This window comes from Podarcis pityusensis (genome assembly GCF_964106645.2).
Source record: "Podarcis pityusensis genome assembly, chromosome: 2".
Lineage (NCBI taxonomy): Eukaryota > Metazoa > Chordata > Lepidosauria > Squamata > Lacertidae > Podarcis > Podarcis pityusensis.
The window spans coordinates 92,599,494-92,624,362 of NC_138029.1; the positions used below are offsets into that span (position 1 = coordinate 92,599,494).

At 42.3% G+C, this 24,869-nt stretch overlaps 2 long non-coding RNA genes across 4 annotated transcripts in view; one reads left to right on the plus strand and one right to left on the minus strand.

Annotated features, from left to right (window-relative positions):
* On the minus strand, positions 1-23,845 carry LOC308471688. Of its 3 annotated transcripts, XR_013983084.1 has the most exons (4): positions 23,750-23,839; positions 9,867-10,026; positions 5,938-6,054; positions 1-274 (listed from the first exon to the last, which is right to left on the minus strand). It is a non-coding gene; the product is annotated as an uncharacterized lncRNA (long non-coding RNA). The 3 variants fall into 3 exon arrangements; XR_013983083.1 differs by lacking the exon at positions 9,867-10,026 and having other exon boundaries at positions 23,750-23,845; XR_013983085.1 differs by lacking the exons at positions 1-274; positions 9,867-10,026 and adding an exon at positions 2,955-3,086 and having other exon boundaries at positions 23,750-23,845.
* LOC308471709 overlaps positions 1-24,869 on the plus strand; it is a 744,400-nt gene that overhangs the window by 565,740 nt on the left and 153,791 nt on the right. The window lies entirely within an intron of this gene.

Genomic DNA, 24,869 nt, shown 5'->3' on the forward strand with positions numbered 1-24,869 from the left:
TCCAGAGGAAACAACAATACTCTGTACCATAATGTTAATTTATTTTAGCTCGACTGTGACTGCACTGCATACAAAACACCTCATGGAGTAGGCTCCTTCCTCCTCATATCTGATGAAGGCAGCTCTTGCTTCTTAGGATGAAGTAGTCTCTTATTTATGAACATTCATGCGATGATCAGTTTGTTAGTCTCTAAGATGTCACAGGACTGGTACTTTTTGGTGCATGCATAACAAGAGCAACTCTATGATGAGAAACTGCACTTCGTGGACTGCTCTTGAAGACAAGAAAGGACAAAAATGACATACTAGCACAAATATACCTATTTTTTTTTCTCTCTCTCCAGACAAATGTTGCCTTTCATTTTTGCACCAGTGATTTATTTATCTTTTGCTATCATAATGATAAGTGATATCTAATTAGTGTTCCTTCAGTGGCAGAAGACATGTGTCCATAGAATGAAGAGGAGGTTAATTTTTGGTGAGTCTCCCTCATACCTGCAACCACCACCACTACTACTACTAATAATAATAATAATAATTTGTTATTTATACCCCACCCATCTGGCTGGGTTTCCCCAGCCACTCTGGGCAGCTTCCAACAAAAGATTAAAAATACATTAAAACAACAGTCATGAAAAACTTCCCTAAACAGGGCTGCCTTCAGATGTCTTCTAAAAGTCAGATAGTTGTTTATTTCCTTGACATCTGATGGGAGGGCATTCCACAGGGTGGGTGCCACTACTGATAAGGCCCTCTGCCTGGTTCCTTGTAACTTCACATCTCTCAGTGAGGGAACCGCCAGAAGGCCCTCAGAGCTGGACCTCAGTATTCAGGTTGAACGATGGGGGTGGAGATACTCCTTCAGGTATAATGGACCGAGGCCTAGGCAACACTTTAAATTGTGCTCGGAAATGTACTGGGAGCCAATGAAGAGGACCGGAGTTATGTGGTCTCGGCAGCCACTCCCAGTCACTACCCCAAAACTGCTGCAAATGGCTGGGAAACCCTCAGCACATATGGGGATTGGGATGCAGCAGGAGGAAGATTCACCCAAAAATTATCTACCTCCCCAACATGCTGGTGGATGCCTTCAGTTAGCAGAAGGTCATATGAGCCTTATCCCAAGTCAGACTATTGGTCCATTAAGCTCAATATTGTCTACACTGACTGACAGCGCCTCTCCATTTTTCAGAGAGGGGACTTTTCCAGCTCCACCTGGTGATGCCAGAGGTTGAGCCTTCTATATACAGAGCAGATGAGCACCAGCCCTTTCCAATTGAATACAATACAGTTCCATTTGGTTTTTGAAAAACCACAGTCTCTGTCTACCGAAGAAGGTGCTGCTTCAATATGATATTGTGGTTACTGTATACTAGATTGTGTATATTCGCTGTAATTTGGGGTGGGGGGAGCAGCTTCGTTTCAAAACTGGAGCGGATGTTCTATCAGGAATGCTTAGTGTTGTGCCAAATTGAATTGAACTGATATTTGTTGCAAGTTTTCATAATTCAGGTAACTTAACAGGCTAGCAACAATCCTTTGAATGGGTGGCTCTTCCTAGCTTTGGGCATCTGTTGTATGCCAGCTCTGTGTGAGAGAAGCTGCATTCAAATGAGAGAATGTACATTTAAAGGTGCTTGCAAACTGAAATGTGGCCAAATTCAATAAATCAAAACATTTCCAAAATGGAAAAAAAAAGTATGATACCCATAACTATCAACACTGGCTTCATACCTTCCTTTTTTATAATAATTTTTATTAATTTTGACATACAAATTATAATACATACCACAAAACTTCGCAACTTGTACAATCTTTTTTGGGACTTCCATCAGCACCTCTGATGATCCACCGTTCTTACCACTTCTTATGCATTTCTTAAATTCATATTGCCTTTAATTATCTTAACTAACCATCCTCCCCTTTATCCATTTTTGCAATAGTTCCAATAATTCACCTCACAAAACTTCTTGCAACATTAGCAATAGTTTTCTTAAAATTATTTGGCAAATGCTTGCTTGTAGCAGTCAGCATTTCAAATCAGAAAAGACTCATCAGCCAGAGCTGAGCCAAAAGTTCAGAAACTCAGTGGTGGCTGTTGGCGGGGCCAGATTTCACAAAATCACAGCCTGTCACTGCCTTTTATGGCTACTGCCTTTTTCATGGTCCCAGCTGGCAGAGATCATGTTCCTGGGAGGCTCAGCTGCTCTTGGGCACCATCTTACCCAACAGACTTTTTAGGGGGATGCCACATCATTGTGTGGCATTGTCATGAAGTTGGGGGGCATCTTTGTGGAGTGGATTTAGGGGGAGCATTCTAAGAGGAAAGTCACTAAAAACTGCCTCCTTGAAGACTGATGGATTCTGATGGACAGGAGTAGGCACCCCCTCATATAACTGACAGCCCCCAAAGAAAATGGTGGTAATGGCATGTAGCTTGTGGTTGACCTCAAGCTCCCCCTTCATATTCACTGGCTCTGGAAACTGTTTGATCAAGGCAAGGGGCATTTGCTTAATGTTCAGGGGAAATGATGCAGTGCAGGAGATGACAAGAGCTCCAGCAAATAAAAGTGAAAAATGCAAAAGTAATATGAGAAATATCAATCATGTACTTTACAGCAGCACTTTACAGCTCTTGCTATTTATATTGCATGAAAACTCACAGGAAACCAAAGCCAGGAAGAAGGAACACAGGAAATGGAGGAAAGCTGCAAAATCCCTACTATGGATTCCGAGACAATACCACATAAAGCAAAGAATCTAATAACTGGAGATATTAAATGTATGTGGATCTATCGATATACATTTCATATTAATCTATGAAAGCTGTTCTCTCTTTTTTCCTAAATTAAATATGAAATAAAATAAAAGAAGGCTAGAAGAAAACTTATACAGTATTACCAAGACAGCAGAAACTTTCATGGCTTAGCATGAATGAGCAAACATGGCAATGATGAATTTTTAACCCTGTCTGGGTGAGGAAAGACTATTATATGGGAAATAAACAGATACAGATACATTTATTACACAGTGAAACAGTATGGGGCCCCTTGCATTACTTCTGTCTTGCATCAGAAAGTGTGTCTCTAACATAGGAAAAAGGAGAAAAAAAACTCTATCATATTTTGAACCTGGATTTAAAACCATGTTCTTGTGAGTCTTTTTGTTCCCTTAACAAATGTGAACTTTGAAGAACCTTTTGGATTCAGCCTTCACTAGTAATAAGACTGGACACTATTTTTTGGTGGCATGTTTTTTATAAAAATCCATTGACACAGAGCATTGCAGTACTGAAACAAGAGAGGACCTCATTTAGCATCCCAAGTTGAAGGACATCAGGCAACAATTATGGTAGTATAAGCACATTAGCATTATTGAACTAGAGGGACCAGGGACCTGTTTCATCACAAAATAGCTTCCTGTGTGTCTCCAGAAAATGGTAATGTTTCTGGTAGCTGCATGGTTATTTATGCCGACATTCCATCTACCAACCAGTAAACGTTTTTACCAGTAATCAGCAATCCTTCACCTAGACAGATGTCATTTCCCTTAATCTTAGATGCATGTGGGGTGCCTATAACTAGCCATTAAATTCACCCAAGAAACATTTGAACCAGAGACATTTCCTGGTTTGCAAATTAAATCTGATCAACTCATGCAGGAGAATAAGATGAGAGAATCATGAAATGAAAGACTTTAGCAACTCTGGGTGCTGGTGCAGGACACCATTTCTGAATAGTGCAGTGGTACCGCAAGTTACAAATGCCTCAGGTTACAAACGCTTCAGGTTACAAACTCTGCAAACCTGAAAGAGTTACCTCGAGTTGAGAACTTTGCCCCAGGATGAGAACGGAAATCGTGTGCTGGCGGCACAGCGGCAGCAAGAGGCCCCATTAACGAAAACTGTTTCAAGTTAAGAACAGACTTCCGGAACAAATTAAGTTCGTAACCCAAGGTACCACTGTATAGCAACAACAAAATCTTACCAATAAACAGATTTGTATTTATGAATACAATGTATAACCTGCAGAAATGTATACACATTGTATTATTTCTTCTTGTGAGCATCTTCTTGCTACAAAAGGCATTATAGTGGTACCTCGGGTTAAGAACTTAATTCGTTCCAGAGGTCCATTCTTAACCTGAAACCGTTCTTAACCTAAGGTGCAGTTTCACTAATGAGGCCTCCTGTTGCCGCTGCGCCACCGGCGCATGATTTCTGTTCCCATCCTGGGGCAAAGTTCTTAACCCAAGTTACTACTTCTGGTTAGTGTAGTTTGTAACCCGAAGTGTTTGTAACCCAAGGTGTTTGTAACCCAAGGTACCATTGTACTCTGGGGAAGAGGAACGGCTGGGTCCCCCACTATCACCTTCAGACTGAAGGGCCTTGGAAAGAAGCCCTCACCCTTAATCTTCAAAGCCCTGGGACACTCAGGAACAAACTATGAACAGTCCTTAATGTAGTGGTTTATTCTCAGTCCCTCAGGCTTCTAGTCCAGCTATTCAGTACTAGCTTCCTAATTCAATGGTTTTTTTTCTATAGCAGAATATTACAAATAGTAAATCCACCCATCCTGCTACAGTGGTACATTCTAACATACTACCTCGGGACTTACCTCCTCAAGGGTAGCCAATCTGGTGTTATACAGCTGCTGATGGACTATAATTCCCATCACCTCTGACCATTGGGGTGGGGCTGATGGGAACTGGCTACCCCTGCACAACCTCATTCCCAATTCATTCTGCTGTGAGTTTCAGCTGTATCCTGGTCGATTGGCCCCTATGCCGTGTGTGTGTTCCCCTTTTACAGACCCGTTACCCTCATACTAGGTCAAAGTTTGAAGCATACAAGCCAGCTCTACTGTGGTTGGAAGACATGTTAATTGAACATTTCCTGCATCAGTACCAGTTGTTTCAGACTGGCACTGGAATACAGAGAGTTTTGTTTCTTTCTTTCCTACGGCTCTAAGCTGCTTAGTTCTTTCTCATGTTGGAATTATATCCTCTCTGGAGAAATTGAGTAATCTCTCTTTTTGTTGTTGTTCTACAGTGCAAATCCTATTTGTGGGTTGACTGTTGTTGATGTTTTTATTCTGCCCACCACCCTTTTTTTCATTCACCAGACCTAACATTTGAGGTTACAAACCCTGAGACATTTGGCTTCTGATCAGTGAATACCGGCTTCATTTTTAAAGAGCTCTGCATCAATTGTTCTTTCTCTAGCTATTTCCCAAGAAGCTAGATCTATTGGGTGTTTATTTTATCCTTGGTAATTCACTTTCTTTCCTTGTGATTAGGAGATGAATGGATTTTCCCCCCAACCTGTTAAGGAAATCCATAAAGAACAATCTGACTTCTGTTGGGAAATGGCCAAAGTGACATTTTGTGAGTGATTAAGAGAAGACAGAATGTTATTCGGTTGCCAACATGGAGAAAGCCAATTCTAACAAAGCCTAAAAGAGCTAGAAGGGAAATTGTAATGAATGAGTTGGTTCTCTATGAAGCATATTAGTGTCAGAATATCTTGCATTCTTTTAAATATCGACAAGACAGTACACCATTTGCTGCTTTATATTACAGTGTAGTGTTCAGAAAGAAAGAGGCACAAAAACCCAAGGGATGACTAATTTTATATATGAAATGGAAGCAAGCTATGAAAACCATTTCTGCCCCGAGAGAAGAGATTAGAAACAATGTCATGTGAAACTAATACTTTCATTGGGATTTCATGAAGTACAAACCATCTGTCTTCCTCAATTTGTTTTCTTTATTTCAGATGGTAACCTATACCAACCCAAGGGCTTGGCACATTAAGAATTCAGCACGATGGGGTGGGGTAAATCAACAAGACACAATGCCCCAATTAGGAAACAAAATGCCAACTTTAGAAATGGACTTTTAACCCCAACCATTAAAAGTCAGCAAATACTCACTTACTTTGTGAGTATTCTCCAGGTTGCCTGCATGATACATCTCTCTAATTACTTTTCTGATGGCTGTGAAGCTTTGCTGTGTAAGTTAAGTCTCTCTTTGTGTTAGAAATCAGATGTTTGCCTGGAATTAGAAAGATTTCCCTTTTTTTCAAAAAGAAGAGATATATTTGATAAAAATGATGATCGCTGCTATTGGAATTCATAATTTTCATTTTGTTTTAATATTATGACAGTGGAGATTCAGATTAGAATATACTGCTTGATTTAGATCAGGAGAGATTCTAAGACAGAAAATAGATCAGAATTATAGTGTTGGAATGAAGCTCTTCCTTGAGTTGAACCCAGTGCAGGATGATAACAGAATTCTTTAGCTCAGACTTCCCAAACTGGTGGCTTCCAAGTGTTTTAGACTAACATTCCCATCAACCTCACTCAACAGGGCCATTATCTCATTGCATTTCATAAGAACATAAGAGCATAAGAAGAGACTGCTGAATCAGGCCAATGTCCCATCTAGACCAGCATGCTGTACTCACAGTGGGCAGCCAGTGCCTTCAAGAAGCCTGCCATCAGGACTTGAGTGCAGCAGCACTCTCCCTGGTTGCAACTCCTATTCAGAGGCATACTGCCTCCAACAGTGAAGGTAGGACAGAGCCATCATGGCTCATAGCCACTGATAGCCATGTTCTCGTTTATTGTACACCACTTAGAGGTGCTTTTAAAAAACAAACAAACACCTTTATGTACATCATAAAAAAATAAATATCACTTCCTTTTTTAAAAAAATGCTTTTTATTGGTTTTCAAAAACATAACAAATAAAACTTACACTTTTACGTTCAACATTTTGTGTCTTATTTACCCTGCGCAATTTTGCACCCAGACTTCCTTCCTTCCCTGCTTTGGTTTTCCCATTTTACATGCTCTCTTACAGATTCTTATTTACCCTCTATTCACATCACAAGTTTTATGTTAGCCCTGCTACAGTTTTTAAACTTCTACAATTATTTCATATATACACAACAAATTTACTCCATTCCTCTTCAGACTTTGTCACTTTTTGGTCTCAAATTTTATAAGTCATTTTCACCAATTCTACATACTCAAATAATTTCATCTGCCACTCCATTAAAGTTGGAATCTCCTGGGTTTTCCACTTTTGGGCCACAAGAATCCTAGCAGCAGTTGTTGCATACAGAAATAACTTGCAATCTTCTTTTCTCACTTCCTCTCCTATTATCCCTAGTAAAAAGAGCCTCTGGTTTCTTTGGGAAGGTGTCTTTAAAGAGTTTTTTCATTTCGTTATATATCATGTCCCAAAACTTTTTCATTTCAATATAACTTCCAGAGGACACCAGGTTGTGAAGGGCTGTTACAAATCAAAACTGTTTCTGAATGGTTCTGTGGGGAAGAAGCTAAGTCCTTTCCCACTTATTTGAGCACATAGAACTCTGGCTGTGCAGAAAAGCCTGTAAGGGGGGGGTGGGGGAGCAGAGACCTGGCAAATCTCTCCCTGTCACAGAGCTGTTAAAAAGACCTGTTAAAATTCCCTGCCGTTCAGGAGTTACAAACCCCACTATCTGTCACATTTAATGGAAAGATTCCTTGAGGGTGGTTCCTCTCCAGGAAGGCAATTACAGTTACGAAATCCAGATACATTAAAGTTTCTTTATGGGAGACAACCAGAGATGGGAGACCTGCAAGTTTTGGGCCTGTGGTGAGTGGATCTCATCCTACCCCTAATTGACAAGCTAGACATCAGATCCCCTTTCTGGTACAGAGGTTCTGATCTTCCACTGTATGTATCTAAGGTGCCTTCCTTTAATTCTTGCAGGTGCACAATGTATGAAATGAAAGAGAAGCTATAACAGTAGAATGTAGATAGTTACCTGAGGACTATAAGAAAATACAATAGATATTCAGAAACCTGAAGCAGGAGGCACTGTGAGTGAGTAGCTCCCGTGTACGAAAAATTGGCCAGTTGCCTACCCTAATGGAGTTTTACTCCCCCTGAAGGAGCAAGTTCAATGTTTGCAAGTGCCGGATCCAGCTCTGTCATTGGGGGCCCAGGTAGCCTCAGTGGCTAGAAGTACCTTTTACCAACTGTGATTGGTTTGACAGCTATGGCCATTCCTGGACCTGGAAAGCCTTGCCACAGTAGGTTGCGCACTGATTACTTCAAGACTGGAAAACCGCTTCCCTCACACTCGACCTGGAAGCTGCAGTTAGTGCATAATGACCGCTCCCCGCTTAAAACGGGGGGCGCCCTTTGCGTGGACGCGCGCAGCCCTAGATCTGGAGCGGCCCCATCAGCATAGGCTTGGCTTTGCCTTCCCTCAGGTGGGATACCTGGAGGTCTCAGCCTACCTCAATCAGTTGTCCAATCCCACCTGGGGGAAGCGTTGCCAAGGAGACCAGGCCAGGTAGGGGGAGGGATTACCTGCCCACACAATAGAGCGAGGATCTTACCTGCAAATCCTCACTTGGCTCCAGAGCTTCTCCCACCCTACCCACCCTCAGTTAATGTCTTCCTTTGCAGGTTAACTTTTCTTCATAGGTTTTGCAGGTTAACTTTTCTTCACAGGTATGCGGGCGCTGCTACAATAAGGTCGCTGTTAAAGGGCTGGAAAGGAATTTCTCTGCATTGGCAGGTTTCGCCTTTCCCGTAGCAAAACGTCACAACTTTGGCGGTATCAGGCCTTGGGCAGAATCCTTTAGTCCATCTTCCTCTTTGCGGCGGCGATACCAGGGTTCCCCGTTAAAGGGGTTTCTGAAGGGAGGCTTTGACCGTATGCCGAAAGGTCGGCATTGCTCTCCCCTGCGACGGCGGCGTAACGGGGGCGGCTATCTCTGCTTGAACATATGTTCTCCAGAGCCGGCCCATCCCCCCCACACACACACTGGATAACCCTGAAGCTCCCTAGGTCCCCGGCTGGGGACTGGGGAGGGAGAACGCCCAATGCCTGAGCCAAGGTCTACCCACATTTGAAATTTAATAAAGTTGTGGCCAATTTAATCCCATAGCACGTTGTCTTGAGTCGTTATTCCACATGACGGGGGGGACCACTCGGGATCTGGGGACTCCGCCTGTCCGCGCAATGCTGCAGTACAATTGCTGACAGGAGTGAGGCCTTATTGGCATTTAAGACCTGTTGCTGATCTGCTATCAGGCCAGATTCCAAGTGTTGCTATTAGTACAGTGGTACCTCGGGTTACATATGTTTCAGGTTACATATGCTTCAGGTTACAGACTCCACTAACCCAGAAATATATGTTCTCAGGATGAGGACAGAAATCGTGCTCCGGAGGCGCGGCAGCAGCAGGAAGGCCCCATTAGCTAAAGTGGTGTTTCAGGTTAAGAACAGTTTCAGGTTAAGTACAGACCTCTGGAACGAATTAAGTACTTAACCCGAGGTACCACTGTATACAACTTGGAACCAGTTTAACTACATTTTGCCCCACGTGTGCCCACTCATCTGCTTCGATTAGCGGAATTGGCATTTCTATAGGTGCCACGTAATACCTGTTTGGCATTTGTAAGAACTTGATTGCTTAGTGCCTAAACTTTTGAACTCCCTGCCTATTGAGATCAAGCAGGTGCCTTCACTGTACTCTTTGTGGTGCCTGCTAAAAACATTGTTGTTTAGACAAGCCCACCCAGATGCTTAGAAAGGGTCTCTACAGCCACAGAAGGTGCTGTACTCAAACCCCAACAGTTTGAGTTTGACTTCACCCCCAAAAGCACACTCTTCCATTGTCTCCTGAGACAGGCAGATGCCAATAACTATTTTAACTTTTGTATGTTTTGAAGGGTGGTTGTGAATTTTTCTGTTTTATCTTATTTATAATAATAATAATTTTATTATTTAAACTCTGTCCATCTGGCTGGGTTACCCCAGCTTCCAACATATATAAAAACATAATAACTTTTTACCTGTTTAATCTTTTGTAAACCGCTTGGAGGTTTCATTTACGATGAAGTGGTGTCTTTTATGAAATAAATAAATAAAGGGGGAAGTTCACATTACTGCAGTACTATTTAGGTCGTTCCTTTGTAGGAGGAATGACGAGGTATCCAATGAGAAATTCGATATCTGAAATTAATGATAGCAGAATAACTCTATAAAGCTGAGGCTTTAAATAACAACATCAAAGTCATATCATTAGGCCTTCCCATTTCAACTAAGCCTTTTCAGTCGGGTACCTTGGGATAAACGGTATTTGCCGCATGAACCAGCGCTTGGAACAAAACGTTACCTGTGCTTTGCACAATAAAAGACTAACTTGTGCTGTGCCAAGGAATTTAATGAGCTATGACTCCAAATCCCCCATAGGGCATAGTTCTGGTTTATTGTTTATCCACAGCGCTGCCTAAGGTTCTGTATGAGTGCTTTACACAAATACTGTCATTCACGTGGAAGAGAAATCTATGCAGCTGAAATGCCAACGGTGCCTCTTTTTGCAAAATAGCAGGCTCTTCGCCAAATCTAATATTTGTTCTGCTTTAGGTTTGTGTGTGTGTAATAGTAGTCAATGAAGCCTTCCTCAAGAGTAGACCCGCTGAAATTAACAAGCCTTTCTAATTTAGGTCCATTAGTTTCAATAGGCCTATTCTGAGCAAAACTTAAGTCATTGTGACTAAGTCGCTGTTGAAAAATTTCTGCCTTTCAGTTGGCAAGAGAGTTTTATCTGTACTGTTTGATCTAAGACAGATCATCCCCTCATTCACATCACCACCTGGTGCTGCTGCAACCATCAGGACAGAGGCAAAAAGGTATGTGTGAATCAGTCCTTACAGGCCTGATGGGGAACCTCTTTTAAAAAAAATAAAAAATACTGTTTTTATTTATTTTCATGGTACAGAAGGTAAATTTTGAGAAAACAATGCTTTTTGCAGCTCACAGGCCACATTCCCTCATTGGCAACCATTTGGGAGTTGCCAGTGGTGGGTGGGGCCAGTAGCAAGAGTGGGTGGAGCATCTGGTTTGACTCGTACCTTTGCACAGTAAAACTCAGAGGTAAAATACCCACCCACGTCTCTTTATCCTTAAGCCAGGAAGAAGCATTATCCTGGTTCAAGGATACACTTCAGGCATTTAACGGTGGGGACTGGGCATAGGAGAACTCCATTGCCCCAAAGTATAATTCAACGAAATCTCACCCTCACCCCCCAAATTTCACCTCCCACAAATAACATGGAGAATTTGCGAGGCTATTTTAGCTCAACTCCAGCGACTACCACTTTTCTCAGTACAGTGGTACCTCGGGTTACATACGCTTCAGGTTACATACTCCGCTAACCCAGAAATAGTACCTCGGGTTAAGAACTTTGCTTCAGGATGAGAACAGAAATCGTGCTCCGGTGGCACAGCAGCAGCAGGAGGCCCCGTTAGTTAAAGTGGTGCTTCAGGTTAAGAACAGTTTCAGGTTAAGAACAGACCTCTGGAATGAATTAAGTACTTAACCCGAGGTACCACTGTAGCTCCTCCTTTCCAGTAGCATCCTTAAAAGTAATAAAAAATACTATTAGCTTCTATAAAATGACTACAAACTGGTAATGTTGTTACCAGAGTTTCTGGACTAGAGATGGCCAATCTTTCAACATTAGCACTCCAGCTTATATTACAATAAGGCTACTAGTTGTGTCGTCATCATCATCATCATCAAATCAGTAAATTACCTCCCTACAGTAAAGTCTCAGTTGTGCTGGTAAAATTCCCTGTCAGATCAGAGAATACCAAGATATGCATTTTCAGACATTTCTCAAAGGTCTGTTTCAATTTCTGCAGAATCTTTGATTGAAATCAGACACCTTGCATTTAGGTCTCTTGTATTAATTTAAGCAGGAACTTTGGCCTACTTTTTAAATAAGTTTCTTGAAAAATTGCAATATTAGTTCTATGTTAAAGGAGCTTTTATGCCTGAATTCTTAAAATGAATAAGCTCATCCCTTCCTTTCTTTTATTCTTTATTTCTTATGGTTTTCACACTTACAACCCTGTTGGAACATCACGAATGGGAGCCCACAAGGTCATTATTTTGGTCGATGAGAAGCAAAGGTAACTTTGTACAAACCCCTCGATTTCTTGTTCGCTTCTCCCAAGAGGAAGCCCATGTATAATTTAAATGACCTCTTGTTTTCATTAATTATGTATCTGATGAATTGCTACTGAAGAAAAGAATCTGGACTTTTCATCTGTGACAAATCCTCATTGTTATTTTGCATATAAAAGGAAAAGGAATCCATCTCAGCACATGAACTAAGAACATAACTGAATAAATATGGTGTCACAGAGAGTTGGAAATATAGCATGTTAAATTATAGAAATTGCACATCGTTCTCTGTAAATGGGCCATACTGCCTCCATTCGTAAAGAGCAAGGTTGCACACAGATATATCTGACGATATTTTTCTCACTCCAGACACTAAATGTGCATCAGTTCGGACAAGGCCATTTTTTCTTTATAGGGAGCCAGGTTATGCCCTTCTTATGTCCTTGGGTCAATTTGACTGCCAAGCTTCCTATATATCAAGGCAAATCTTTTTTTCTAGGCATCTTCAGCCTGGAATTAGTAGAAGTTATGTTCAACTTCACACCAGCTTCTGCCAGGGAGGCAGAGAGAGACTTTGGTTTCTACTGCCTTTTGCTATACAGTGGTACCCCTGGTTAAGTACTTAATTTGTTCTGGAGGTCCGTTCTTAACCTGAAACTGTTCTTAACCTGAAGCACCACTTTAGCTAATGGGGCCTCCTGCTGCCGCCGCGCCGCCAGAGCACGATTTCTGTTCTCATTCTGAAGCAAAGTTCTTAACCCGAGGTACTATTTCTAGGTTAATGGAGTCTGTAACCTGAAGAGTATGTAACCCGAGGTACCACTGTACATCTTCTTTAGCCCTGTAATATATTTTTATTCTGGGTGGTATTCCACTAACTTTTACTCAGAGTGGTCCAAAGGATCAAAAAAGATGCTCTGAAGCAGCAAAGGAGCATAAAGGAATTGACCTACTGTTCTCTCATTTGTTCTCTCCCCATATGTAGTACATCTTTTCCCTTTCAGCAGGTTGGGCAATTCCTACTTTGAAGGGGAGGGTTATAGTCACGGGCTCCTGAGCTTGCGCCCTTAAGCCACAAATAATTATAGGGATGAACCTGCAGGTAGGTGCCCTTCTACCAGCTCAGAATATTTCTCTGTCTTGCACAATATTGTCTGACTGGCAGCAATCTTTCCTATCACCTGCTTGAGCTGGAGATCCTGCTTGAGCTGGACTTCAGACTCAAATGGTCTGAGGACACATGGTGCAGCCACCTTGCTAAACCTGAGCAGGCCTGATCAGCATCTGAATGGGAGTCCATCTGAATGAGAGACCACCTGAGAACCCTATGCTTTGAGTTCTATCACGGTGTCCATGGACTGGCTGGATGCAGAGGCATGATGGAAGGCACCTGGCCGGGGAGCCCCCTAGGGAATTCCCAAGGGAAGAATGCTCTGAGCCAGGGGATTGGTGGGGGGATGACAATGAGCAGTCAAAGGGAGAAGAGGGAGCAGAGTGGGAGGAGGAGGTTCGGGAGCAACAGGGTTTAATGAGCAGGAAGAGGCTGTGGCAGAGAGCTGTGCAGACTCTGAAGCTGAGTGTAGGCAGGCTGTGGAAGAAGTCAGAGAGTCTTCCCCTCCTGCTACAATCAGCTCCCCTGCCCCCTGGTCTCCCAGAATGTGCAGAGAAATGCAGAGGGCAGAGCAACAAGAGGCAAGCAGGTGAAGGCTTAGGTTACTAGGGAAGGAATCAAGGGCTTAGAGAGCTTAGAGAGCTGAGGGAAGGTGGGGACCTTTAGTCCTCACAGCTGCTTCATTAGGCAAGACCTCCTGGAAAGAATTGCTGTGGCCACTAGGCCTGAGCTGTGGCTTGTTTCCTTGAATAAAGAGTTAACTTCGCTGGCTTCGGGCTTTATTGCTGACTTACACCTGACTCCAACCCCGACACAGGGACCAGGCTATAGCTCAGTGGTAGAACATCTGCTTTGCATGCAGAAGGTTCTAGGTTCAATCCCCGCATCTCTGGATAGGGCTGGGAATGTCCCCTGCCTGAATTCTTTGGGAGATCTATTGCCATTCAATGCGCACAATAAGGAGCTAGATGAACCAATGGTCTGGCTCAATATAAGGCAACTTCCTACTCTCCTTGATACAAGGGATTGAACTTTGGACCTTCTGAATGCATGCCTATGCTCTACCCTGGGGATATGTTCCATTCCCAAGATGGTGGAGTTGAAATAGGGAGCATAAATGAAGATAGGAAATTACTCCCTTTGCTGCACATCTTGTCAAGAACATGCATACTTCTCTGTCTGAATGTTAAAGCACTGTGGGTTTTGTCTCAGGTTGGGAACAGGGGACTTCTATGTTTATTTATGAGAGTGGTTCTATGTAAATATTTCACAAGGCCATGCCCATTGCGGCCCCTGGGATCAGTCAGCCCCTTCAGCATGGATTATGTCCCTTTGCCATGCAAACAGCTGGAGTTCTTCAGTTAACTAAGATTTGTGGATGAACACTAGAAGGGCAAATGCCTCCTGTAGGTTCTCTCTGTGTGTGCTTTTCTTTTTTAAGCTTTCAAAATGCATCTGTTGACAAGATATAAAAGGCACCTTTCTCCTCCTTTGATGCGCAGATTTCTGAGGAAGAATGTATTCAACTTGGAATCACAAGAGACAAGATTTCTGTGATTTCCCCAAACGGAGGAGGAGCAGGTGTTAGATTAACAGCACATATCACATCGAGATGAGAGGATTCGTATCCACTCATGGATCCTGCATCGTAGAACTGTGAGCACCACTGAATAACAATGAGAAAATTAGATTCTGAAAAGCACCACTAAGAGTGCTAGATGCCATCTCAATAGGCATAAAACTGGAGGTGTTCTGCAGCAAGGTTAAATTTAGAAAGAAAGTGATTAGCACTGAACTATTCCCCCCCCCCCCAATAATGGGCACAGAGGATTCGTAATTAGTTTCAGTTCAAGACAGAGTACACGTTAGTGCAGTCCATGTTTTGGCTGCTAATCTCCATATTTCTGCTTGGAGAACCTGGGCTAAGCAGATCTGCAGGTGTAGCATAAACCAGTGAGCTGCATAGGAATACCACCTCTCGCTTTCCCCTGTAATAAATTTTAGACTCTTGTTCGAAATCAAGTTTCTAGCCCTCGTTGCTATAAGCTCAGTGGCAGAGCACATGCTCTGCATCCCAAAGGTTCCAGGTTAAATCCCAGCAGGGCTGGGAAAGTCTCCTGGCTACAACCCTGAAAAGCTTCTAGCAGTTGTAGATGTTAAAAAGCTAAAGAAGGCAAGGGACTGACAAAGAACAAGGCAAAATTCCTCCCAAAAAAAATGTAAGCCTCCTTGAGTTAGTACCCCTACACACATAAGTGCATGCCATCCATTCCAATGTCTTGCCCACATTTAGTGCATAACATAGCTTTAACATTTCCCTCCCAACAGCTTCTCAATCAGTGCAAGAGGATGGCACCATTTATGCCATTTTCCTAATGCTTCACCAACCTACCTCTGCTAAAGTAATGGATCAGCCATTGCTCTTCAAGTTAATACACTGTGTTTTGTTTCTCTCACTGGTTGGTTGGCCCTAAATCACTACATTCTGGCTACCAGACCAGAGCACTCCTTCTGGATTATGGGAGCCCCACTTTTTAATCTTCCGCAGTTATTTTGATCAGCCACAGCCCTGCCATCATGCCTGCTACAAGTGAACAGTTTCCTAGACAAATTACATAATTTGGGTCACTTCTAGAGGACCTGTTCATTGTGATTTGTTTGCACAAAGTTTGTGGGGATGTGAAAGTGTCTCCTCTTTCTTGAGCATTCGTTCTGATTTATTTCTGCAGAGGTTATATGATGTTGCATCAAATGAGTGCTATACCACACTTTCCCATCCATTTCCCCTCTCTTTTTTTCCCTTTTTGTAAAAAATCCAATTCTGGGGATGGGTTTGTTGCACAAAAGTGTCAAATCAGCTTTAAATGCTTAGCCTGGTTTTCCAGGATGTGACTGAATCCCACCTGAAAATAGTGATAGTCTGGAAGCACCCATAGCTCCTGGTTCAGGCCATCATTTGGACCATCACCAAGAGACCTGCTGGATCAGATGAGAAGTCTATCTAACCCAGCATCCTGTTATCACAGCAGCCAGCCAGATGCCCATTGGAAGTCTGCAACCAGGACATGAGCTCTCACTTGTAATTCCCAGCAACTGGTATTTTTAGAGGCCTAAAAATGTCTCTGTTACTGGGGACATATAGCTGTGCTGACTAGTAGTTATTAATAACCTAATCTGCCATGACTTTCTTTAATCCCTTTTCAAGCCATCCAAGCAGTGTCATAGTTTAACCGTCTGCTGTGTGAAGTACTTTTGCTGGTCTGCCCAGGATCTTTCACCACTGAGCTTCACCGGATGACTCCAGGTTCTAGTGTTAAAGTGAACAAAGGGAGAAAAACCTCTCTCTATCCACTGTCTCCTAGCCATGCATAATTATATACACCTCTATTGTGTCCTACATTACTTGTCTTTTTTCTTCTTCTTTTTGTCTTAGTGGAAAAGCTTATTAAAGGAGAATTGGGCGGGGTGCTCTCTGTGCTCTATAATTACATATTCTGCCTGTTTCCTCTGCGCCAATTACCATTATTCATCCAACAGGCTATAGTGCATAATCATTGTGAACAAAACACACAAATCCAACTGCAAGCAAGTTTCTACCGCTGATGAAATACAAATGTTGATTTTGTGGAATAAGAAACAGTAGCAGGATGGAAGCTAAAAGCAATTTCAGACTCCTCTATTACAGGAGCATCAAAATTGAAAGTAATCTGTTTTTATGTATCTGGAAATACCTTCCACTTTGGTCTGTGCGCATTCTAGATATATGACAACTAATGCGTTTCATCGACTACTAGGTTAATATTCTCATTTAACGGCTACTTCCTAGGCAGGAAATGTACCTGCCATTAGGTTCTTTGGAAGAACTGGGTTTTCAAGATACAGAGCACTTTCTGCAAACTTTTGTGGCGCATCTCTTACATTGAGATTAATGGCAAAAACCTGAATGGGCTTCAGGACCTTAACATAAATATAGTAGAGCCAAGTTCAGTGTAGGTTCACAGGACCATGATTAATAAGCCATATGTATGTATTCCATATGGATTTTTCTGACATGGTTGTACGTTTACAGGTTTTCACTCTAATCTGTTTACCCCCATAGTGTCATTCCCTTTCCTCTTTTCTTGTAGGAAATATATTCCACATTATATCTGACATAGGGCTCATCCACACCTCCATTTGCCCCACCGCTTTCACTCTAGAAAACCTGCAGTTTAGCGCTGAATCAGAACAATTGGCAGTTGGGTTTTCCACAGATTCCCATTTGTTCTGATTTAGTGCTACGGAGTAGTTTTCCAAGGGAAAGCAGAGGGGCAAAAGCAAAACCACTCCGACCCATGCATAGGAAGCACAGGACGCATAAAAAAAAAACCCTTCTCAGATTCATGATTTCTAATTATGGGTCAAGAAGACGTGAGGAGGAGTTCTGGCACCTCTTTTTCTAGCAAAACAGCACTGACTGTACTCAAATCATAACTCAACAGGCCATATTCAGAAAGAGTTGGGAAGCAAACACAAAGCAGGGGGGTGGAAGAGACTAGTCAAATGTGTCACGAGTTTTCAAGCTGAGCATGGCAGTAGATGTCAGAGTCTTCTTCCCAGTGTGGCTCATCAGTAATAGGCAGGAAGCAGTCTCTGCATAAGAGGAGCTGTGGGAGTTCTCAAAAGTTAACAAATTGGCAAATCACTGAACCAGTCAGTCATGGAATTATTGTATCATTCTTAAAGCAAGCACCTCAGGGTGCAAAGCATAAAAAGGTTATGAGAAGTCAGTTCAAACCAATATGCATCAAATTGGAGCTAATGTTGAGCCTGAGAGCTTAATGTATCCAATACGGCCAGTTTCCGTAGCTGGGAAGCATAATACACAAAAGGTGGTGAACCAAAAAAGATGTCTGTGGAGGCAGAGGCAAAAATTCTGTAGGAGAACATCAGGCAAAGTGAAGCCAGAAATGTCAGGGAAAATGAAGGCACCATAGGCCATGCAAAGCCTTGTAATTTATTTAACACCAGAAGTATAGAAAATCAATTTATACCTTACTCCAAGTTAGCTAAGCTCGCGCTCTCTCTCTCTCTCTCTCTCTCTCAATGAGGGGGCTTTGCTGTTGGAAAGGCTTCAGCTTCTAAGTACTGTAATTTAGCTCCTGAAATGTGTGCTAATGGCAGGTGAATGGCTAGATATCCCATTCAAAGAGAATTGAAGACCCACACACATGCACACATGGGGTAGGGGGAGAACTCTATGCTTTCAGGCATCAAGCTGAGAAGTTTCCCTGAGGCACAAGTCTTCAGATCTAATAGCAAGACAGATTGATCCCCTGATTTATAAGTGCTTCAGGAGAAAGTTTCAGATCTAAAAATCAATGCTTTGAGGCGAAAGAGTTCTTGTGTGGTCAGAATAAGAAATACTATTAGGTAGGCATAGTGTAAATCTAGATAACCTTCTCCAACTCATAGCTCAAATAAAGGCATTTATGAACCAAGGGCTGGGTATGAAACTTACATTCATAACTACAGATCGTCAGCCTAGCCAAAAGAAAGGGGAATCTAACACAGGAGGAGTCTTGGTTTCTCTCTCTCTCTCTCTCTCTCTCTCTCCCCACCCCCCAGTAGTTTAGGACTAGAAAAGTAGTCCCACTGCCCACTGAATACATGGGCCAAGCAATTTTTTGGTGACAAAAAAGGAAAAGGCAGGCAAAGTGAGATTTTGATGTGCCTGAAACTGAAACTTTTAAGAAACTTGAATTTGAATTTTAACATCCCAGTTCACAAGATGATTCAAAATGATTTTTGTGCAAAAACATGTATTTGAGAAAGATAATCAAAGATTGCTGCATTATTCATTTTTGCAATTTAAAATAAATTTATCAGTTTTAAGTTTTGTGCTTTTCATGGGGCAGGCACGGGGGGTTGGGGACAGTCATACAAGGGGTTAGTTTTGCCTAAGGTGCCTGGCACCAGCACTGACTACAGTTACCATCAGCCCCAGCCAGCATGGTCAATGGTCAGAGATGATGGGAGATGTAGTCCACAAAATAGTTGGCTGCCCTGACCTAGCTCATGTTTTGCATTGTGTGAGGTGGTGCGCAGAGGTCAGGGTGGTGCAAATGCTCCTGTGGAGCCAATCTGGTGCTCCTGAATATACTCCCTTGCTATTTGTTTTGCCCTCTCCGTTAAGGCAGAGAAAGGGATCAAGAGAGCAGGGCTCCTGGGCCCTGCTGCCAGAAGTATACAAAAGGAAAGTGTTTGGCAGCACAGAAAGCCGAGGAGGTCGTAATGGACATTTTCTCCACTGCTGAAAGGCTGATCAATCCTTTCAGTGAGTTTCAAGATGATTCAGTGTGTTCAGGTGTTTGCACAAGTGAGGTTACAATTCATTTGCTATAGGCTGGACAGAAAGGTGAAAAGTACTGATGGAATTCTTCAACAACCATTTGCTTTCCCCTGCCTGGAAAATTTATTCTCCCATCAAAAGGCATAACCTGAAAACATACAGTGATCAAACCCAAAGAAAAGCTGCGCTTTCTGCGAAGATGTCATGTTGCAGTGTGTCGAGAAATTCATTGCAAGAGGAGGGCAACAAAGATGGTCAGTGATACAGAAAGTAAATCCTATTTTTAAAAGCTGAAGGAACCGGCTATGTTTAACATGAAGAAGTATAGGCTGAGAGGTGACATGAGAGCATTCAGGTATTTGAAGGGTTGTCACATAGAAGAGGGCAAAAATTCAGTCCCTGCAAGTGTCCCCATTTTCCAGGGACAGTTGCAGATTTACAGAAGCTGTCTCAGTTTCTGATTTGATCCCAGAATGTCCCACTTTTCCTTAGGACGTCCCTATTTACACCAGAGAAATGTTGCAGGGTATGTAGTTATGTGACCCATGAGCCAAGGAGTTAAGTAACTATACAACCTTTAGAAGACATCTGAAGGCATCCCTGTATAGGGAATTTTTTTTGTAATGTTTAATGTTATATCATGTTTTTATATATAGTGGTACCTCGGGTTAAGAACTTAATTCGTTCTGGAGTTCTTAACCTGAAACTGTTCTTAACCTGAGGTACCACTTTAGCTAATGGGGCCTCCCGCTGCTGCTGGAGCACAATTTCTGTTCTCAACCTGAAATAAAGTTCTTAACCTGAGGTACTATTTCTGGGTTACCAGAGTCTGTAACCTGAAGCGTCTGTAACCCAAGGTACCACTGTATGTTGCAAGCTACCTAGAGTGGCTAGGGCAGCCCAGTCAGATGGGTGGGGTATTATTATTATTATTATTATTATTATTATTTCCTATTTTCACTGGAGAAATGTTGGAGGGTATGAAGGCTTATTTTCTACTGGCCCAGAAAGCAGAATCCAATGTACTTTAGTTGTAGCAGGGTTGATTGCAGATGCACATGAGGAGAAATAATGTAACAGCAAGAGCAGTTTGACAATGGAAACTCTGATGACCAGTGGGCTCTCCCTCATTGTAGATCAGAGGCTAGACATCTATCTTTTGGGGCTGCTATAGCTCTGGATTCCCTGCACTGAGCAGGAAGTTGGAATAGATAACCTAGTCCTAGAATTCCCCTCCAACTCTATGGTCTTATAACTTCTAATAGGGCACAGCAAATGAAAATGAAAACTTGTATTGACTCTTTGGGATCTGTTCCATATCTCCTCCATAACTTATTAACTTTCTTTAATCTATAAGGCTATCTTATTAATATCCTCCCATTCCACCCCCAGCCCCCCAAAATGTTGCAACACACTATGATCACATTGCTATTATCAACAAACAACATAATGTCCTTCCAGCCGCTGGTGATCTTGGAGAAAGTTTTTCTGAACTGGTCCAAACTTTCCTGCAAAGTACAAACGGATGCCTTTGGACTTTGGCACAGATCAGTACAACTTCAAATAAGACAGAAGAGCTGCAGCTGAACAGCTGGTGGTTCCCAATCCATTAAGAGCTCTGCAAAGGAACAGAGACTGCAACCTACAATTCAGTTAGAAAAAGCTTCTTCCCAGTGGAGGAAGGAAGGAATGATTTCAGAAATGTGCCTTGCATATTATATGGAAAGATGTAGGACACTACTTAATAGAAAATGTTTTGTTCAGGGAACTGAGAGTAAGAACTATGATGTGGCCATGAAGGATGGCTAAGGATATTTCTTCATGTGCTGTTAAAGAACTTCTGAAGATCAGTAGTGGACAGAATGGAGGGGCAGCATTGCTTACTTGACCTCCCTCCAGCCAAGCCACCACTGCATACCGGGAAGAAGAGAGAGGCAAGGCAGTGGCAAGGTCAGCAACCTTGCCACCACTTTGCCCCTTCCCGCTCTCCATCCTGGTGTGCAGCAGCTACCTGGCCAGGGGGAGGTCAGGTAAGTGATGCAACCCCACCACACCATATGCTACTGCTCAATATTATATTCTGCACTTCAGATGCTGATGCATCAGCCAGAAGCCACAATGGCCTATTGCTCTCAGTTGGCCATAGTTGCAAAACTGGGTTGCTGTTTTTAAGTCTGGGTGCAAAAAATCACAGTGCTATTGGACCCCAAACAGCCACTAGATCAGGGATGTCCAACCAGTAAATCGTGATCTACCGGTAGATCCCCAGTTGATCCTGGTCAAGATCGTGGGATCCTTATTGTGTACAAAAAGTTATGGAGGGAAATCTAAAAAACTCTGTGCAATCCTCCCCCAAAAAAGCTCAACAACTCTGGACAATCCACCCTCCTCATGCACACTCCTCCTCCCTCCAGTGACAAAGGGTAGATCACTGCCAGTTTTTTTATACTGGGAGTAGATCACAGTCTCTTGGGAGTTGGGCATGCCTGCACTAGATGTGATACAGTGAAGGCTTTATGTGTGATGGTCTGCTTACTGTAGTGTTCCAACACGAAGAATTCTCTGATCTTGGAAAAGACATAACATTTCCAGAATCAACATACGGTGAATTTTTTTATGCTACCTACATGGAAAAAATTTAATAGAGGATGTCAGTCATTCCTGATGCAGCCTGCTCTGCCTAGCAATGTCTTCATTTCCTGACAAGGCCGTGCATGCCACCAGCCAATAATGCGACATATCAACATCTCAAAGTGGTGAACTGCCATGTGCTGCAATGGAGAGCTCTCCGGTAAAGATCATTTACTCCTTTTCCTCACCATGGCTAGTATTTAGGAGAAAACATGCTTGGTGTCACTTGGGTACTGGATAGTACAGCACTCTGTGGCAAGAAGCAAAGAAACAGGTGTACAAGGAGGGATCCTGCCTTGTTCAGCTACCCTGTGAGGCAGTGGTGTTTTTTGTGTTTTGATGCCGAAAACCAGCCTGTGATCCTCGGATAAAGGGTGGTATAGAAATGTAATAAATAATAATAATAAATAATAGTGTCTCCAGTCCCATACTGCAGAATACTCTTCCAGCAGAGATTCAGAGATTCACTTTTGACTTTCAGGATTTTTTTAGATTCAGGTAGGTAGCCGTGCTGGTCTGACACAGTCGAAATATATATATAATTGTTCAGTAGCACCTTAGACACCAACTAACTTTTTTCTTGGTATAAGCTTTCGTCTGCATGCAAATATCCTGAAGACCTTTTTCTACTAACAGACCTATGCAGCTGTTTAAAGCATTTTTTATTTTTCAGTTGTTTTAATGATTATTTTGTTTTATATGTATAAAACACTGAATGACCAATCAAACATTAAGCAGCTCCAGTGGCCTTTGGTGGGGGGGGGGAGCCCAGAATATTAATGTCATTAATATATTTATAAAATCATTAATATATTTGGCCTTTCCATCTCAACAACCCCATCCTGAGTTGTGACTACAAGCCTGAGATTGGGAAAGTGAAAAAAGTGTGCACGTCTCTCTCTTTCTCTTTCTTTCTTTCGGGAAGGTTTGGCTATGGGAGAAGCTACTACTGACTATCTTTTGGGTTTTAGGAGCATACTTTCAATAACATGAGGATTACAACCAAATGCGAACTGTTGGTTTTCCTGGCTTTAGGAGAGGACTTTCACAGATCTTAATGGGAAACAAGCAGAAAGGAAAGGAGTTGCTTATTCATCATAAAACAGCTGACTTAATCCATAGGCATAGCCAGTAGGAACCCAAGGAATGAGCTAACAATAGGGTTTGGGGGTTGTTTTTCTATCATTTCTTTGGAGGTTATACAGCAGATCGGGAGAAAGGCTTCTATTTCCACAGAGATGAGAAGAAGTGGCAGCAGGGGGTCCAGCGTACAAAAGGAATGTATTTTAGACAGACGAAATGTGGCCTCATTCCATTTCTGAAAATTGGTCACACGCCAGTAACTTGAGAGAGATGATTCATTTCAGTGACCTGATTGCATTATTGACCAAGATTCCACAATGACCTAGAGAACTAAGTGCATGGGTTTTTCCTCCCTTGTAAAAATGATTTGTGTGTGCCACTTTGTCAGTCTTGCTTTTAAAGCTGTGAAGGCCCGGTAATGGAGGTGCCAACAGCAATCTGACACCTTGGGGTGTAGAAGTAAAAGAAAGAGTTTAAAAACTCCCAAAATTCACCTCTCCCCTTGTTTTCTCCTCCGCTGCACATGAATTATGTTTTTTAAAAAAAATAAATTGTGTGTGTGTGTGTGTGTAAAAACAAACAAACATAAATGTTGCAGGTTCCTTACCTTTAAACCAGGAGTGAACCTGTGGCTCTGCAGATGCTGTTGGACTTCCAACTGCCATCATTCCTGACCTTTGGCCATGTTGACTGAGGCTGATGGGAGTTGGAATTCAACAACTGGGGGGCTCTTCGTTAAACTAGGTTCAGCCACCTCCAGGGATATCATTGCCAAACTCAGCACAGGGGTTCCTGAGTCAGGGAGACAGTCTTTGGCAATGTTTGAGACCATTTTGAATCACCTTGGTGAACCCAAATGTGACTTTGGGATGACTTCACCCAATTTCTAGCAAACACACAAATTACGCTATCCATTCAAAACTCACAACATTTTTTTTCTCTCAGCGAGACCCTGGGCAGTGCTAATAATAAATAAATGCAGTTCTCTATCTAGATACCACAAAGAAATTGCCAGATGGACATATAGCCTAACAGCTGATAATCAATCAAAAACTCTCTCCAAAGAAGATTTCATTTCTAGCTCTTACGGGTATAGTTGTCAATAAGCCTATCCAGGTTTAATTTGCCTTAAACCTTTTAAAGGACGTATCAGCTGCCATCTCTAGATTCTCTGCATTTGAGCTAATGGCATCCTGCAATAATGAATTCCATAGGTTCGTTGTATCTTGTTCATTTGGGTAAGACTTGGCACCACCTTGACTGCACTCTCTAACCACATTGGCATCTTGTTTGTACTTCTGGAGCCAGCTAACTGTGGATTTTATCCAAACCCTGCTCTCTCTCCCTTGCCTCTCCCTCCTCTCCATTTGACAGTTAAACTGAGAAGTTAAGAGACTTTCTCAAAACATGATGTATTTCATTGTGTGTTGCCAATAGGCGAGCCCTCTCCTTCTTACCAGATCTTGAACAAGATTTGTATCTCAACATTGCTTCTCTTGATCATGATCTCTGCCCTTGATCATGGGCGCTGTGCCAAAGGCTGCAGGGTATGAATTAAGCAAATAAACAAATACAAGATCCAAACTGAAATCTGGCCAATATATCTCAAAGAGTAACTGAATTCATAATTATTTTATTCTATGATTTGGCTGCTTCATCTATTATATTTGGCCTTGATCCAGCTATATTTGTCAGCAGCTTGTCATACAAAACACCTAGCACAAGTG